Here is a 16,700-nt window from a genome sequence, read left to right on the forward strand (position 1 = left end):
GAAGGATAACAATATATATTCACTTTTTGGCTTATAATATACAGAGACAAATGAATAATGAAACCCTCATATGTTTTTAATAAAATAGAATGGCATGACTGTCATAAAACATCCGAAAATATAAACTGTGTTACATGATTATAAAACTTGTCAGTCATCATATCCCTCAAGGAAACTCAGAGTTCAACTTTCTGATTATATTGCTCAAATTCTTATACTTAGACCTCCACTAGTGCTGTCATTTTTTATTTTTTTTTTCATATGTGTCCAAAATTGTGAAGCTGGTCATCTGGAAAAATATGAGAAGGACTTCATCCTGCAACCCAGAGCTGCATCCTCTGCTGAAGAAGGTCAGGGAAGTGCAACTCAAGTCTCATCTGCTCCATTGACAGGCTGTGACCACCTGTCCAGGGATGGGGTGTCCCCATATCCTTCCAAGGAGAAGCTGTGTGTTTCTCCACCCAGGGCTGGATCTGGATCCCTAGGATCAGGCAATGTAGAGGAACAGCCCTCAGCAGAGAAGACAATGTCCACTTGGGTGGCTGTGTCATAAGTCTGCACTGCTGAGCTCAGAGGCTCCTGCACCAGGTGAGCTAAGAGCACTGCTCCCAGATTAGGAGAATATGTATCTGCTGTGACCTCACTCAGGCTATGTCTTGAGAAATGGCCTCAGACATAGCATTGAGGGAGGTCACCATTCTTTTGGCAGCACAGCAGGTGATCTTTTGGGAACGTCAATCTTGGTCATCTGGAACTGTTATCAGGGCCACTTACTGTACCCGGTTTGGGCCCTTTGCAGATCTTTACCACAGGCATCACAGTCCTTCTCCATGTCACCTCTGTGCAATGTCAGAGACCTTTGGTTTCTTTTCCAAAGTCAAACTGCTCCTCTTATAGATGATACTCTGTGTAGGAATCATGAGAGTGAGAGACTCACCAGAATAGTTGCCAGAGTTGCTCATTCTGGAACCTTCCCATGCATCTTCAGGTGAACCTCACTTGCCTCTCTTTCCTCCCTGACCCCATCACACTCCCCAAGGCTGACCACCCCCAGTGTTCTCTGAATGCAGGATGCTAAAACCTTCTCACCACTGAGAAACCACCTTGCTGCCAAAGCCCTGTATAAGTTACCTGTTTGTCTGTTTCTTGTGCCAAACAAGCAAAATTCTACCTGCTGCTTTATCTTGGAAGCTGCTCATGGAAATGATTTTCCTTTTCCAGGAATTCCCCCATCAGAGGTAAAATCAGATTCTGTAGATAAAATGAGTGTTTGAGTGAGCACCTCTAAGGAAACACCTTAGAAGCCCTATAATGGATAATCAAGAGCTGAAGTTGTTGCCAGAAATTGGTCCTTCTTCTTCCAGAGTCCAGAATCTGAGAGGTCCTGACTGTCAAACAGTTCCCAGTTCCCTTGCCGGGAATACTGTGTTAATCCTTCCCCTGTCACCTCTCACATGAAAGAATCCAATCTTATATGATCTAGCAGTGCTGTTTTTGGCTTTGAGTTTATTTATTTGGAATTCTCTTTTTCATGTGCATTGAGCTCTAATTCTGGTGCAAAAGTGAGGTTCGACGACTTGCCTGTCTTGAAGCCCAGAGCACATACTCTTATCTCTGGGGGATATTTGTGGGTTATTTGTTTAACCAAATCTGTTCAGCTGTATCAAAGTAAACAGGAAAACTACTCATCCAGGGGATCACTGCTGCATTCCTCAAAGCCTGTTGATGGCCATAAGTTATTTCCTGTTGGGGCAGTGCCTGTGGCTCAGTCGGTAGGGCACAGGCCCCATATACCGAGGGTGGCGGGTTCAAACCTGGCCCTGGCCAAACTGCAACCAAAAAATAGCCGGGCGTTGTGGCGGGCGCCTGTAGTCCCAGCTACTCAGGAGGCTGAGGCAAGAGAATCGCTTAAGCCCAGGAGTTAGAGGTTGCTGTGAGCTGTGTGAGGCCACAGCACTCTACCGAGAGCCATAAAGTGAGACTCTGTCTCTACAAAAAAAAAAGAAGTTATTTCCTATTTTCAATCTCAGAACGGAAGACTATCAAAGACACATATTCAGAATCCCTGACTCTCACCCTCCTTTCAGCCTCCATATGAAGAGCCTAAGGCCTCACTTTGTCTTTGGATGTGGTTCTTACTGGAATAATAATAATGTCTTACTAATTCCTTCTTATGATTGATTGTGTTTATTTGGGCCTTTTTCTATAAAGCAGGTCTGTTGGAAAGGAAGCAGGTCAGTGCAGCATTGCATACAGGGGCAGAAGATAACTGGGTCTTCACCTCCCAATTTCTTATAGAAGTTCAAGTGAAAAGTCCCCTCTCTTACATGTCCAGATTCAGAGTGTGTGTGACTTTGCTGGATTGGTCTTTTATAAGTAGGTGGAGTGAAAACATTTTTCCTTTCTACTACTCAACTCATCATGACTTCAATAAGAAAATTGAAGGTGGTGGCGCCTGTGGCCCTGTGAGTAGGGCACCGGCCCCATATACCAAGGATGGCAGGTTCAAACCCTGCCTGGCCAAACAGCAACAAAAAACAGCCAGGTGTTGTGGCGGCCTTCTGTGGTCCCAGCTACTTGGGAGGCTGAGGCAAGAGAATTGCCTAAGGCCAGGAGTTGGAGGAGGCTGTGAGCTGTGACGATACAGCATTCTACAGAGGTGACAAATTGAGACTCTATTTCTAAAAAAAAAAAAAAGAAAGAAGAAGAAAAGAAAAAGTTAAAGTTTGTGATTGCACTGGGGACGTAAAAGCATAAAGGGGAGATTTTGTATGGGGTCTTATAACAGCATTATAAAGCAGGGCATGAAAGCCATGAGACAAGAGGGAAAAAATGCAGTGGGCTCCTTTTCATTGGATTCCTGGCTCAATTCTCCCATAGAGAATTGCAGAATTAAACAGCTGACTGATGTGTATATACATTGCATGTGAAGACAGTATTTAGTGTTAAAAATTGTCTATATTGATGTTACAATTTTCAAATGCTTAGAAAAGACCAATATTATATTATATTGGATATGCACATATATAGTAAAATAAAGATAGAGCAAAAAGGTAAAAACAAAATGTCCTTACTCATCTAGAAAGTGGCTGAGTTGATTAGATCAAATGATGTTGCTGTGACTTGATTAGAACCCATGCTGACCACAGTGACCGCTGATTCTAGAGGCAGCAAAAAAGTCCAGCTGGAGAGGGAACTTCCCCTCTACCTCACTTCAGCCATCCTGGGAGTTCCACTGTGTCTGTAGAATTTATTCAGCATCCACAATCTCAGCAGATAAATTCAGCTCGATCATTATCATCACTCTGACACCTTTCAATAATTGTTTCTTGTATTTTCATTTAAAATGTTTTGTGGATAAAAGTATTCATCATGAGTTTCCAGTCACCTAATGAGCCATTTGCCTGTGTCTTGGCAAATACTACTACTAATAATAATAGTAAAATCAAATTTAAAATACAACGTGTCCTACCTTGAATATTTAAAAGTGCCAGTGATTGATGCAGATTCACTGACCTTCCTACTTTTAACTCAGAAAAAATGTGAAAGAATGGTAAGGTAAAGATCAGGAGTTGCCTGCTCAAGTGTTTGAGGGACCCTGTCCCACACAGGTGGGCTCAAGTGATGTAAAGAAACAGAATATGCAACCAAAGATATCCTTGGATCTTCTGACTCCAGGGCCCTATATAAGACTGCCTGAAGAGGTGGCACCTGTAGCTCAGTAGGTAGGCCACTGGCCACATACACTGAGAATGGCAGGTTTGAAACCAGCCTGGGCCAGCTAAAACCCCCATGACAACTGCAACAAAAAAATAGCCAGGCATTGTGACAGGCACCTACAGTCCCAACTACTTGGGAGGCTGAGGCAAGAAAATCACTTAAGCCCAAGAATTTGATTTGAGTGGCCATAATGGCAACAGCTGTGTCTTACCTTGTCCTTATGTTTCTGCTGCTTAATTCTTTCTCTGAGGAGGAATCAGAGGAGTTTTCATTGGATCCATGGTCCTCCTTTTCTGTTGCATTCTCCTCGTCCCCTAGTTTCTTATTAACAGGTGGAGGAGGCAACAGGTGAGAAGGCACAGGGTGAGTAGGCTCAGCTTCTCAGAGTTTTTTCTTGCTTTTTACTGTCTTCCTCTGAGTGAGTTTTACGCACTATAACATTCCCTTCTTCATCAGTTTCTGACTGAAGAGGTTGCACTGCTAAAGTAAGTTACATAGGGACCATACTTGTAATGGTATCATGTCCCCTAATTGGTGAGCTCTATGGAGAGCTCTTACAACCTGTTTCTGGACCTTTACATTAAGTCCTTACTGTAGGCTAGAACCAATAACAATGTTTCTTAATATGTTTAAATAATTCTTCAAAAACTTTGTTTCACTTTCACTCTGGTCAACTTCAATAATGTTTTTAAAAGCCGGAGATACTGTGATTCAATGGATGGGGAATTACTCGTTGCTTCCCCGTAATCTCCCTCATGTGTTTGCCAAAGGCTTCACTTCCCCCAAGTGTTTATTCCCCTTTGGTCCGTGGCCCGGTTCAGGTCCTGCCAACTGCGCCAGATGTTGCGACCACATAAATGATCACATGAGACACGGATTGACAGTACACACTGCAAGAGGTGAGGCTAACCATAGGTGCAGGATATCCCTGAGCACTTCTCACAGAGTCCTTTTATTGAGAAGATACATAATGGGCAGAAAGATTACTAAGCAAAGACATGCAGGGGCTATGTGCTCAGGGAAATGATCTCATAGGTGCCAAGAAGATAAAGGAAGTGATCTTCAAGGGTGGTAAGGGAAATCTCCAAAAATACTACACGCAATTTTTCTCCACTAATCCTTCAAGGTACTGCCAAAAAAATGCTTAATGTTTAACATTAGCCTTACTACTACAGGACTGAAGTTTACTCCTCCAGGATTACTGAGTTACTTGGTGGCTTACCTTTCAAGTCACAAGAGATTTCCAGGCTTTCCAGGAGAATGTTTTGTTATCAGTAATTCCTCAGATGAGTTATGATATTGGTGGCTGTTGTAGTAAGTATGATGTTTAATCCTCTATACTTAAGCCCAAGAGTTGGAAATTGCTGTGAGCTGTGATGTAACAGCACTCTACTAGGGTTGACAAAGTGAGACTCTGTCTCAAAAAAGAGAGAGAGGAAAAAAAACTAGATTACAGTTCATCTCCTACTTCAAAAAGGATAAAGAATTTTAAAGATGAAGAAAGGCAAAGAAAATGACACTGGGGAACCTATTTGGTTGCTCTGTTTTATTCATGTAAATGGAAAGGTTCAGAGGCAGGGCAGATTTTCTAAGACTTCAGCTGCTTGTGACCAACTTGGTGCAGAAGTTCTTACTAGAGAAAACGTTTAACCTGCCACTGTGGGGTTAGAGTGCCTGCTCAAAACACTACCAGAGTATTAAAAGATCTCTCAATGGCCAACCTATTACTTTCATGTTAAAATGTCACCTTTCAATGATATTTCTTTCAACCATTTGAGTTTTTGGAAAGAAAAAGTCAAAAACATGGCACATATCACTCTCAATGGTTAAGAAGAAGGAAGAGGAAGAGGAGGAGGAAGGGGAAAAGGGAAACATGGCTCCATCAGTAACAAAGTCTTGTTCATAATGGGGTATTAGAAACAACATTTCAGCAAACCCCTCCCTGGAAGGCGTCCTCTCCAACTACAGTGGCTAAATCAACAGTCCAAACACAGAAGTTACGAAGACTTTGGCATAAAGACTCTGTAGCAGTGTAATGAGACTAGAAAAAATGGATAAAAATCTCCTCTATAACTTGAACAGAAACTCAGATCCAATCAAGTTTAGAAATATGTAGTGTCTAGCTGGGCATTGTGGCAGGCACCTATAGTCCCAGCTACCTGGGACATTGAGGCAAGAGAATTCCTTATGCTTAACAGTTGGAGGTTGCTGTGAGCTGTTATGCCACGGCACTCTACCAAGGGTGACACAGTGAGACTCTGTCTCAAAAAAAAGAAATGAAAAGAAACAGGTAGTACCAGCAGAGGCCCTGAGTCTTGCTAAACCTGCTATTTCTGCCTGTGCCTTGTGGAACAAAAGAACCCAGTGGGTGAAAATCACTAGACCTGTAAGCTTGACTAAATCTGGGTAAGAAACGGTGGGGGTGAGGGGGAGGATGTCACACAACTCAGTGGACTCTTCTAGTACATAGAGGAATAATTCCGTGGTTGGAAAGAGGAATACTGCCACTCTTGGGGGGAACCCTTCAAGGCTATTGTGGGTGGGGCCTTGTAGCCCTTGGGGGGATCTCTAGTTCTCTGTCTGGGTCAGTTTTTCAGCCCAGATCTCTAGTTCTCAGTCTGGGTCAGAGCTCCAGCATGATCCTGCTACTGGCCAGATCGATGGTTTTCCCCCATGGGTGGAGCAAAAAGAAGAGGGAAGATGACCAGATGTGGATCTCTGGCTGCCAGTCAGCCATCTCCTTAAATACCATTTGTGACTACTCTCTTATATGGAGTATGCCTCTTCAACTGTTTCTGCCCCACTAGGAAGCCAGTTTACAAGGACTGGAGCCTCTATGAAAAGAAGGCCTAATTTTCTTGTACACTAAAGCTCAGTGATAACACAATTTCAACATGGCAAGCAACAACAACCACAGGACAACTTGAGGTATCTCCCAGTTTGGATTCTATTGCACAAGAAAAATGCCCCTTCTACTTAAGATGAACTCTAGGGGCTATTCAGAAATCCCCAAGGGAGATACTGCGAAGAACACCTCCCCTGCCTTTTTCAGTATCTTAAATAAAGCTGTAAAAGAGCCCCCAAATAAGCCAATGCTGAAGATTTCCTACAACCTTGCAGGCATGATGACATAAAAGCTACTTAAGACTACACATCATTCTCTTTAGCTAAAGTGACACAAATTAAAAGTGGTTTGAAGATCTTTTCAGGTAATTCTGATATGCAAGTAAATGCTTTCCTATATGAATACAGCGTTTGACCTCTTCTGGAGAAGTGTAAAAGTGTTGACTAAACATTGACCTTCAGTGAAAATGTAGATGTGAAGAGAAACTTGCATTTTTCTCAGTTTGCTGAAAGTTGGACTCACAACTGGGGCAGATTAATAACAGTGATGCTTGTGTCCAAAGGCCATTCTTCTTCCAAAGGGAAGAATTAGGAGCATGATTATCCAGTGTCCCAATAATATCTTTTACCTGCTTTTTAAAAAGGAGAGAACACAAATGGATGAGGGGGGGGAAGTATATAACCATCTGAATTAACTTGAGACACAGGTAGTATTTTTCTTTTCTTTTTTTTTTTTTTTTTTTGGCCAGGGCTGGATATGAACCCACCACCTCCAGCGGCATATGGGGCCAGTGCCCTACTCCTTTGAGCCACAGGCGCCACCCCCAGGTAGCATATTTTGAATGATTTGTGCCAGGTCTGCTAGCATTCAGAGGGTGGAAAGTAAGTCAGTTGCCCCCGCTTTCATCTTTTGGGCAGGTGAGTCTAATTGTGTGTAGCTAAGTGGGAATTTCCCTTCTGAATACTTTCTGATCTGGAAAGGCCTTCAATTCAAAATATTCTTTGTACCAAGTAGTCATATTTGGGAGTGAAATTTTCTTAGCTCCTGTAGAAGAAAGGAAGACTTAAGAAAAACTAGAAGGTGGAGTGAATTGCAGTTCACAGCAATATGTCCCTTGAAGAAGTCCAGGTAACTGACAGAGAAACAGGCACTTGTGAAGACCCTTACAGGAGCTCTGAGAATTGTCCTCAGCTGCTTTCTATTACTAGAGAGCAAGATTAAAATTCCTAGCTTTTCTTAAGTGACCTACAAAGCCATCAAAGAGCTACACAATTTTTGCCTAACTCTTCAGAGGACTGACTTATTTTAAAGTGTAAATTCATTACTCTAATGATCTCAGAGATTAGGAGGAACTTGCAAAAAGTGCTCTAGGTGCTGACCCAAATTCAGAAAACCTCGTAAAGGAAACCGCATTGGTCCTTTATTAATATATATGTATATTATATATATACACACATATATGTGCATATATATAATTGTTTTTTCTTTTTTTGAGACAGAACCTCAAGCTGTCGCCCTGGGTAGAACGCTATGGCATCACAGCTCACAGCAACCTCCAACTCCTGGGCTCAAGTAATTCTCCTGCCTCTGCCCCCCAAGTATCTGGGACTACAGATGCCTGCCACAACACCCAGCTATTTTTTGGTTGAAGCTGTCATTGTTGTTCGGTGAGCCCGGGCTGGATTTGAACCCACCAGCCCAGGTGTATGTGACTGGTGCCTTAGCCACTGGAGCCACAGGTGCCAAGCCTATTAATATTTTTTTTTTTTTTGAGACAGAGCCTGACTTTGTCACCCTCATACAGTACCCTGTCAACATAACTCACAGCAACCTCAAACTCTTGGACTCAAGCAATTCTCTTGCCTCAGCCTCACAAGCAGCTGGGACTACAGAGGCCCGCCACAATGCCTGGCTATTTTTAGAGATGGGATCTCACTCTTTCTCAGGCTTGTCTTGAACCTGTGAGCTCAGGCAATTCACCCACCTCGGCCTCCCAGGAATAAAGGAAATTTAAAAAAAGCAACAGTTCCAGTGAAATGGTACAGCCTGGCCAGCCGGCCTTATCCAGCTGGCAGGGATAACTACTAGAGACCAGCCTGTCCCCAGAGGTGAAGGCCTCAGGGAATTGGATCTTGTTTGGAACCTGAGCTTGATTATTGCCTGAGAGCCCCAGGTGCCCTGACAGGAGATAAGCTGCTCCTACTCAAGAACCACTCAAGTTCTGGATTCTTGGCTCGCATGTCTGAAGTTATTAAGGGAGTGTTTAGAAGACCAGTTACCAAATTTTCTCTCAACTTTTAAAGAGGGGGAAATTGGCAATTATCTCATGTCTTTCTAGCCATGCCTAAAAGCCTTAACTCCACTCTTCGGGAGAGATAGACTGGTTAAAGCAGGAACAGTAATTTCTGTGGATATGAGACAGGATCCTATGCCTTCCTGGTGTAAAGACAGATGTGAAACTCTAAACTATAGGCCAATGAAGGAGTAATGAAAGGAACAACCATATGCTAACCTGTTTTGAATCAGATTTAAGGATTTTACTTTTTACCTCTCAGTTCAGTTAAAACAGGCAGAACTTAAGACTTGGACTCATAACACTCGAGTCATACCCCAGCAGGACCTGACATGCCCTACTTCACATCTGGATGTTGAAAACAGGTTGGTGGCAAAAAAATATATACAAGAAAACATATTTCTCCTCATAACACTTTTGTCTGTAACTTAGGGTCAGAGACAAGACATAATGCCCTTTCAATGAGACAAAAAGTTTGGATTTACTTTGCTAAAAATGCTACAAATGTGCCTCATTTTTGTCTGGCAGGAGGAACTCCTATAGATCAGGTGTTTATATCTTGTTGAATAAGAATTTGTACTCTATTGCAAGTGTTCAGAAACTTTACAGTGCTCCATCACAACCAAAATAATGTCACCTATCAGTATTGGGTGGGGGCCAGTGAGACAGACCTAGAGCTATGTTTTCTATTTGCCTTAAAATAGTTACATCTGGAGAAGAATGCGTAAAGTTCTCAGGATGCTCTGCCTCCTATGTCAGTTGAACTAATAGTTTGCCCCAATGTCATAAGACAACAACCATATCTTATACCAATATTCACACATCACTTTTAAGGGATGGATTTTTCTGTGTGGGTAGCAGGTTTTTCTTATGTTCCTGCTCATGTCACTGGAGGACAGTCTTATCTAGGGAGATTACTATAATTATTGCCCAGGGCACTGGAACTAAAAGATCCTGGCAGGCGCACAATCTTAATTTCCCAGAAGATTACTGTAGTGACCACCTATTCAGCATGGGTAAGTATATTACCTTGCCTTTATTTATAATGTCTGCTGTGGTAAATGAATTAAATGAGATGGGTGGACTATCTCCTGCTTCACCTTAAACACCACTTCACAAGCAATTAGCACCCTAAACATAGAGCTTACACAAGTCTGGGAGATTATTATAGAAAACCATGCAGAGCATAAAATAGATAACTGAAAAGCCTAATAACATAACTGTGGGGATGATGAAGGAAGAAAGTAACATAATAAAAAGGTTGGTGCAACCACAGACGGGGAAGAGAATTGTCAGAAAGAAAACCCATCAGCAAAGAAAGAAGAGTCAAGATGAAGAAATTATGTGAGAAAGCTTTTAAGCTATGATTTGCAAAGTTCAATAAGGTTATCATCTCATAAAAGGGAATAACTCTGAACAGTAGCTCAGAGCAAATGATTAATAGTAATAATTAATAATAGTAATAATAAATCATCAGATCATTCCTAGATAGATGATAAAAACCTATCTCCCAAGTACTTAGCAAATCGAGAGTAAGAACACCAGTGGGACCAAGGAGAATGCAGAGCAAAATTGAGACAATCAAAAGATCTCTTATATAGGGGGAAATCTAGGCTCATTGTCTCACTATAATGTGACATACTTGCCTCCCTATAGCACATTCACAACAAGACCAAAGTCTCCAGTTTTCTAAATAGCTGGCTCAACATGACTGTTTGGGCTTTAGCCATAGAGAAAATTAAAGAGTATGGAGACAATGCTCTGTTCCTCAAAAGGCAGTGCTTTTCTTAATTCCTCCTTGTGTCCCCAGCCTTAAACTGTTTTACTAATACCACACATAAACCTAGAGAGCCTGTCCTACAGGAAGTCAAAGATCATCTAGCTGATTAATCTAGTACTCATTAAATCTGGAACTATGTAGTCATACAATATTCTATATAAGGTACTTGAAATGAAGGATTTCAGTGCAGAAAGAAATCTTATAGATCATCCTCTAAATTTCAAGCCAATCATGAAAGTCCCCTAAAAGGTATGTATCTTTCCTCTCCAAATCTCTCCTGGCACTACTTATTTCCTTATAATAATTTTGTTTTTGGATTCTCTAAAGGTATGGGTCACAGTGAGACCTTTCTTTTCTGTTTCCTCTGTTACACAGTAAGACATTTCATGTCCATGTTTTCTGTAGCATTTTCCTTCTCCCTGTGTGTAGAACTACAGTCCACAATCTGGCCTATCTGACTCTGGAGGGAAATGTGGGTGGTTGAGCAAAGCTGGTGCATCTATGGGGTCCGGGCCCAAACCCCTGAAGACTGGCTACCTCCTGGTAACTGCTTGCTGTCCGCCCCCAGCTGGAGGAGTCTCTACAAGACCATCTGAGACTGGCCTGTCTGGCCTGTATCTTCTATGGAGGCCCCTGCTGGCTATAGAGTCGTTTGCCCTTGGGGACCCACTCATCTGTGAGGTCCGATTTAGTCTGCAGTGGCCTGAATCTGTAATGACACTGTTTATGGGGTCAACCTCTCTTGGGGGCCTGTGTCTATAAGGGACCACCATGGTCTCTAAGGGTTGGCCAAATCATTATGACTACATATACTGGGCCTTCCGTCAGTCTACAGGCACCCCTCCTGGACTTGTAGAGCTGGTCAATAGCCTTTGTAGGGACTACATCTCCGGAACCTTACAGTTCTACATGGTTGTGCTATCCCTACAGAGGTCGCATTTACAGGGCCTTAAGCCAGTTAGAGGGTCCTCTCCAGGTCTTTACCACCCAGCCTGTCCGTAAGGGTCAGTGTGCGAGGTGTCAATGGCCCTGGTTGAGGCTCTGGTCATGACCCTGGCCTTGGCCATGCTGTCCCCCAGAATCCTAGTGGGGGATTGCAAAGGGTAGTTGTGAGTACTACAGGAGGCACCAGGCTTCGTGAAGGATGGTGCTGGCAACTACAGCATCAATGGCAACTGCGAGTGTGTCATTGAGGCTCCAAGACCCCAGCTCTGGATCCCGCTGAACTTCCTTTTCCTGGACACGGAATGCACATATGACTACCTGTTTGTGTATGATGGTCACTCTCCCAAACCCAGGACTACTGCTTGCCAGTCTGAGTGAGAGCACCTGGCCTCCACCCACTGAGGCTTCCTCAGGCAAGATGCTGCTGCACCTCTTCAGTGATGACAACTACAACCTCCTGGGCTTTAATGTCTCCTTTTGCTTCTCCCTGTGCCCAGGTGGCTGCCAAGGCCACAGGCAGTGCCAGCCTCCAGTTGTGTGCACCTGTGAGCTGGGCTGGGGTGGCTGACTGCAGTCTGCAGGAGTGCTCAGCCTACTCTGGCAGCCATGGCACTGCACCTGACCCCTGGGACCATGCTGCTGTGAGCCTGGTTTCTGGACATGCCTGTGACCTGCACCTGTGGGAGAACCAGGGGGCTGGCTGGTGGCACAACGTGAGTGCTGGGGACCCTGCCTTCTCTGCCCATATTGGGGCAGCTGGTGCCTTCCTGTCCCCACCATGGCTGCTAGCTGTTTTTGCAGGCCAGGACCTCAACAATGCACTGGGTGACCTCATCCTGTACAATTTCTCAACCAACACCTGGGAGAGCTGGGATGTCAGACCTACCCTAGCTGCTCGTCACTCCCATGTGGCTGTGGCCTGGGCTGGCTCCCTCCTGCTCATGGGTGGTGAGCTGACTGATTGCTCACTCACCAATGACTCGTGGGCCTTTATCTCGCTGTGTGGGGGCCACTGGGAGCTCCTAGAAACACCTGCCTCCAGCTCCTGTGGGCCCCCAGTCCTGGCAGGTCATGCAGCTGCCCTGGTGGATGACATCTGGCTCTGTGGGTATGATAGCTGCACTCACCATGACCTCTTCTCCTCAGGCCTCTCCCATTTCCGCTTCAACAGCACCAGTGGGTGATATTGGGAGCAGGAGGGTCCAGCAGGTGAGCAGCCTCCTGCTGCCACCAACCACTCCATGGTTTTCCATGCTCCCTCCCGTACCCTGCTGGTCTGTGGTACGGGACACCGGCCTTCCACTGCCCGGTTCTCTGTGCAGGTGAACTCCACTGAGCTATTCTATGTGGATTCACTGGTGTAGACAACACTGAAGGGCCAGGATGGACTTTAGGCCCCAAGGGAGTATGCCTTCTACAGGCCAATGTCCTGGGCAACTACATGGTGGTCTATGGTAACAGCTCCCTATCCCCCTACCTGCCTGCAAGGGCCCTGAGCCAAAACTGAGCTGAGGCTCCCTCTGTGGGTGGCTCCACCCCAGGCTTTCCAGCTGGGCCCTTGTCCTCCTTTCCCAGGGGGCAATGTGCATACCCATTACCAGGAGGAAAAGTGCTACAAAGATGGCATCTTTTTCTACCACCTTGGTTGCCATCAGTGGGTGTCAGGGGCCCAAACTTGTCCCCCAGTAACTCCTGCGGGTGAGTGGTTCCTCTCGTTCCCTGAGGGACCCACCTTCCCTGGCAGTAACTCTAGGCTCTAGCCACTTCGGTCCTTCTTGGGGAGAGCCAGACACCCTGCTGGAACCAGCCTCAGGAGGCAAGCCTGTGATGGGATGGGAAACAGTTTCGGAGACATCTGATCTAGGTTACATTCCAGACTTTGTCTGTTTCCACTTGCCCCGGAGAAATGCCTAAGAAATAGTAACTTTTTCGAGGTCATAGTGGGCAAGTCACAGAACAAGGATGACTGGCGACGAACAAACACCTATACAAAAACCATCATCACGGCTGGTCCAAGTGCAGTGGTGTTTAAAAGTAATTGATCACAACCAGTTACAGATTCCTTTGTTCCTTATCCACTCCCACTGCTTCTCTTGACTAGCCTAAAAAAAAAAAAATCATCACTTAATCTGTTTGTGCCTCAGTTTCCTCATCAGTAAAAGGAGGATTATATAACATGCCTGTGGACCATAGTGAGAGCAAACTGAAATGATGTTGAAAGATGCTGCCACATGAAAAGGCCTGACACATTCTTTCTAATGGCAGTGAGGGTCCCTCTGCAGGGCCAGAGAGCTTGCCAGAAAGGCAGAGTGGAGAAATATTTTGCACTCATTATCAGGGATCCTCAAACTGCGGCCTGCAGGCCACATGAGGCGGTGTGATTGTATTTGTTCCCGTTTTGATTGTTTACTTCAAAATAAATTATGTGCAATGTGCATAGGGATTTGTTCATAGTTTTTTGTTTTTTTTTTTAAAAACTATAGTCCAGCCCTCCAACAGTCTAAGGGACAGTGAATTGGCCCCATGTTTAAAAAGTTTGAGGACGCCTGCATTAAATCATAGACTGCTTTGAGAATGGGAGAAAAGCCACAGACTTTCACTTCCAAAGACATTTGTACCCACAAAATGACCATGTTATTTCAGGGGGCTGTGGACTTTTCTCCCTGAAAAGAAGAGACAGGGGATAGGCATAAGAAAGGAACGTTAACATTTAAGAGGTGGGAAGGAAGAAGGATCTAAAGGGAATCATGTAACCATTAATAATAAAGCCTAAGCTCAGCATTTGAGGCTTCTGTTATAAGTTAAAAAAATATATATATATAGTCCAGCTGGACAACAAACTCCCTAAGAAAGGATAGCATTTATGACTATTATTTTACCATCTCAAATATTTGTAATTAATGAAGATCTGCTTTACTATTCTGCTAGATGGGGAGGCATTTTTCACTGATAAAATATACAGTCTACTCAGTCACTTTACCTGGGAGAGTTGCTCCCTGACTGAGGTTCTGTAAGAAAGATAGTCCTGGCTTGTGCCTTCCGTTCTTCTATGTGTTTCTTCAATAAAGTTACTTCAGCCTTCACAAGCAGTTTTAGTTTTTTTGTTTTTTTCACAGAAGCCTTTCTTTCATTTTGCAATGGATGGTCAGTGCATACATGTTTATTTATCACTTACCTAGCATATAACAATAGTTATGTTCAATAGAAATCTGTTTATAGTATTAGGGAAATAGGGATCAGAATCTCTAATGGTCTAAGTGAAGAGAAAAATCGAAGTGAATGGTTATCTGTCCTTTGCTAAATGTTCTCCAAGGACAGATACAATAATACCTGGTAGGCTTGACGCTTCTGCTGCAGTTGAAGATCCTTGAGTCTAATAGTATCTTTGAGCTCCAAAACCAACTGCTGTGTGCAAGCCAGGTGTTCCAGAACATCCTCTTGGTTTTTTTGGTATTAAATTCTATGCCATATTCCTGGGCAGATTCATAGTTTTTGATCAAAATGGGGCAGCACATCAGAGAAAAGATATTAGCTTCCAAAAAGAAACTTTCTTAATTTATTCCAAATTCATCTTTTGTTTCACCCAACTCAAATCCTTGTTAACTTATGGATCTTTCCAAATCAGATCCAATAATAATCACAGACTCTATAATGTATTTAAACTTCGCTAAGCATTGTACTAACATTATCTGACTTAAAGTGTAAACCTAGTTTTACCAAGGAGAAGCAAAGATTAAAAAAGAAAAAAGAGAGCTCAAAATTTTTAGTTCAGAGTTGAAAGCCAGGAGGTCCAGACAGAGATTTGTCTCAAGGGAAGAACCATCATGCCATCATCATGAGAGCTATGCTGAGCAGAAGTGTGCCACATAAGGAGCCCTTCAGAGTGATAAAATGTTCCCGCACTTGGGGCTGGGGAGGAACCCCATTTTATATGCCTGGGTGAGCTCAGAAATCAGTCTCATCACAAACCCCCATCTCCAGTCACGATCAAGCCATCTATGAAGGCAGGTTATGGGAAAAGGCAGCCTGAAAGGATTTGAGGGGTTCTTTCATGAGTTGGATACACACACCCTAATTTCTGGACTGAGCCAAAAACTGGAAGGGTGAAATTCCTCTGATGAGTTTAGAATCATTTTCTACCTACAGACCTCTGACTGCTTGTGCTGTAATTCCCCAAAACCACCTACCTGAAGAAGAGAAAATGCAGCATATAACCCTAGACTGAAGACTTGAGGGACTCCCATTTGGATCACCCACACTCCATTGCTGGAAGTTCTGTTTCTCTGGTTTATCAATCTGTTTATCAATCCTTCTCTATCAGTAAACGCTATACTGTCACTTATCCATGTTGTCTGTGGTTTCATTCTTCAATCTCCAAGGCCAAACACTTGGCATAGATAGAATTCCTAGAACATGAGCAATGCCTACTGAAGCTATAAGAACAAAGCCACTGCCAAGAGTCTCCATGAGGGTAATGCCCAGTGGAACCATCGTAGCAGGACTGCCACATGACTCTACAACCACTAGAGCTACCAGTGTTCAAGGTCAGCTCAGGAGAGCTGGGTGGACTAGGGCCAGCAAAGCCACAGGAACAGGACAGCTCAAGGTCCTGGTAACCCATTTCACACACCAGTGTGCAGAGAATGCTGGATGTAGAGTCAAAGGAGATTAGTAGGAGGTACTAAGACCTAATATCTCCTCTCAGAGCCTTCAGACTTCTTTGGGTCTGTCATCCATTTCCCCTTCCCTATTTCTCCCTTTTGAATGGGAATGTGTACCTTATTTTGGCCCACCATTATTTTTCTTTCTTTCTTTCTTTCTTTCTTTCTTTCTTTCTTTCTTTCTTTCTTTCTTTCTTTCTTTCTTTCTTTCTTTCTTTCTTTCTTTCTTTCTTTCTTTCTTTCTTTCTTTCTTTCTTTCTTTCTTTCTTTCTTTCTTTCTTTCTTTCTTTCTTTCTTTCTTTCTTTCTTTCTTTCTTTCTTTCTTTCTTTCTTTTCTTTCTTTCTTTCTTTCTTTCTTTCTTTCTTTCTTTCTTTCTTTCTTTCTTTCTTTCTTTCTTTCTTTCTTTCTTTCTTTCTTTCTTTCTTTCTTTCTTTCTTTTCTTTCTTTCTTTCTTT

The 16,700-nt window shown here is 43.5% G+C and overlaps 1 protein-coding gene across 2 annotated transcripts in view; it reads left to right on the top strand.

Annotated features, from left to right (window-relative positions):
* Positions 1 to 3,444, top strand: part of LOC128572726 (zinc finger protein 93-like) — a 34,429-nt gene extending 30,985 nt beyond the window's left edge. For both annotated transcript variants that reach the window (XR_008376239.1, XR_008376240.1), the window contains exon 5: positions 282 to 3,444. The gene's annotated coding sequence lies outside the window, so the exon portion shown is untranslated. The remainder of the gene's footprint in view (positions 1 to 281) is intronic.
* The last annotated feature ends 13,256 nt before the right edge of the window (positions 3,445 to 16,700 follow it).

The sequence above is a fragment of the Nycticebus coucang genome, chromosome 20 (assembly GCF_027406575.1).
Source record: "Nycticebus coucang isolate mNycCou1 chromosome 20, mNycCou1.pri, whole genome shotgun sequence".
In the NCBI taxonomy this organism is placed as follows: Eukaryota; Metazoa; Chordata; class Mammalia; order Primates; family Lorisidae; genus Nycticebus; species Nycticebus coucang.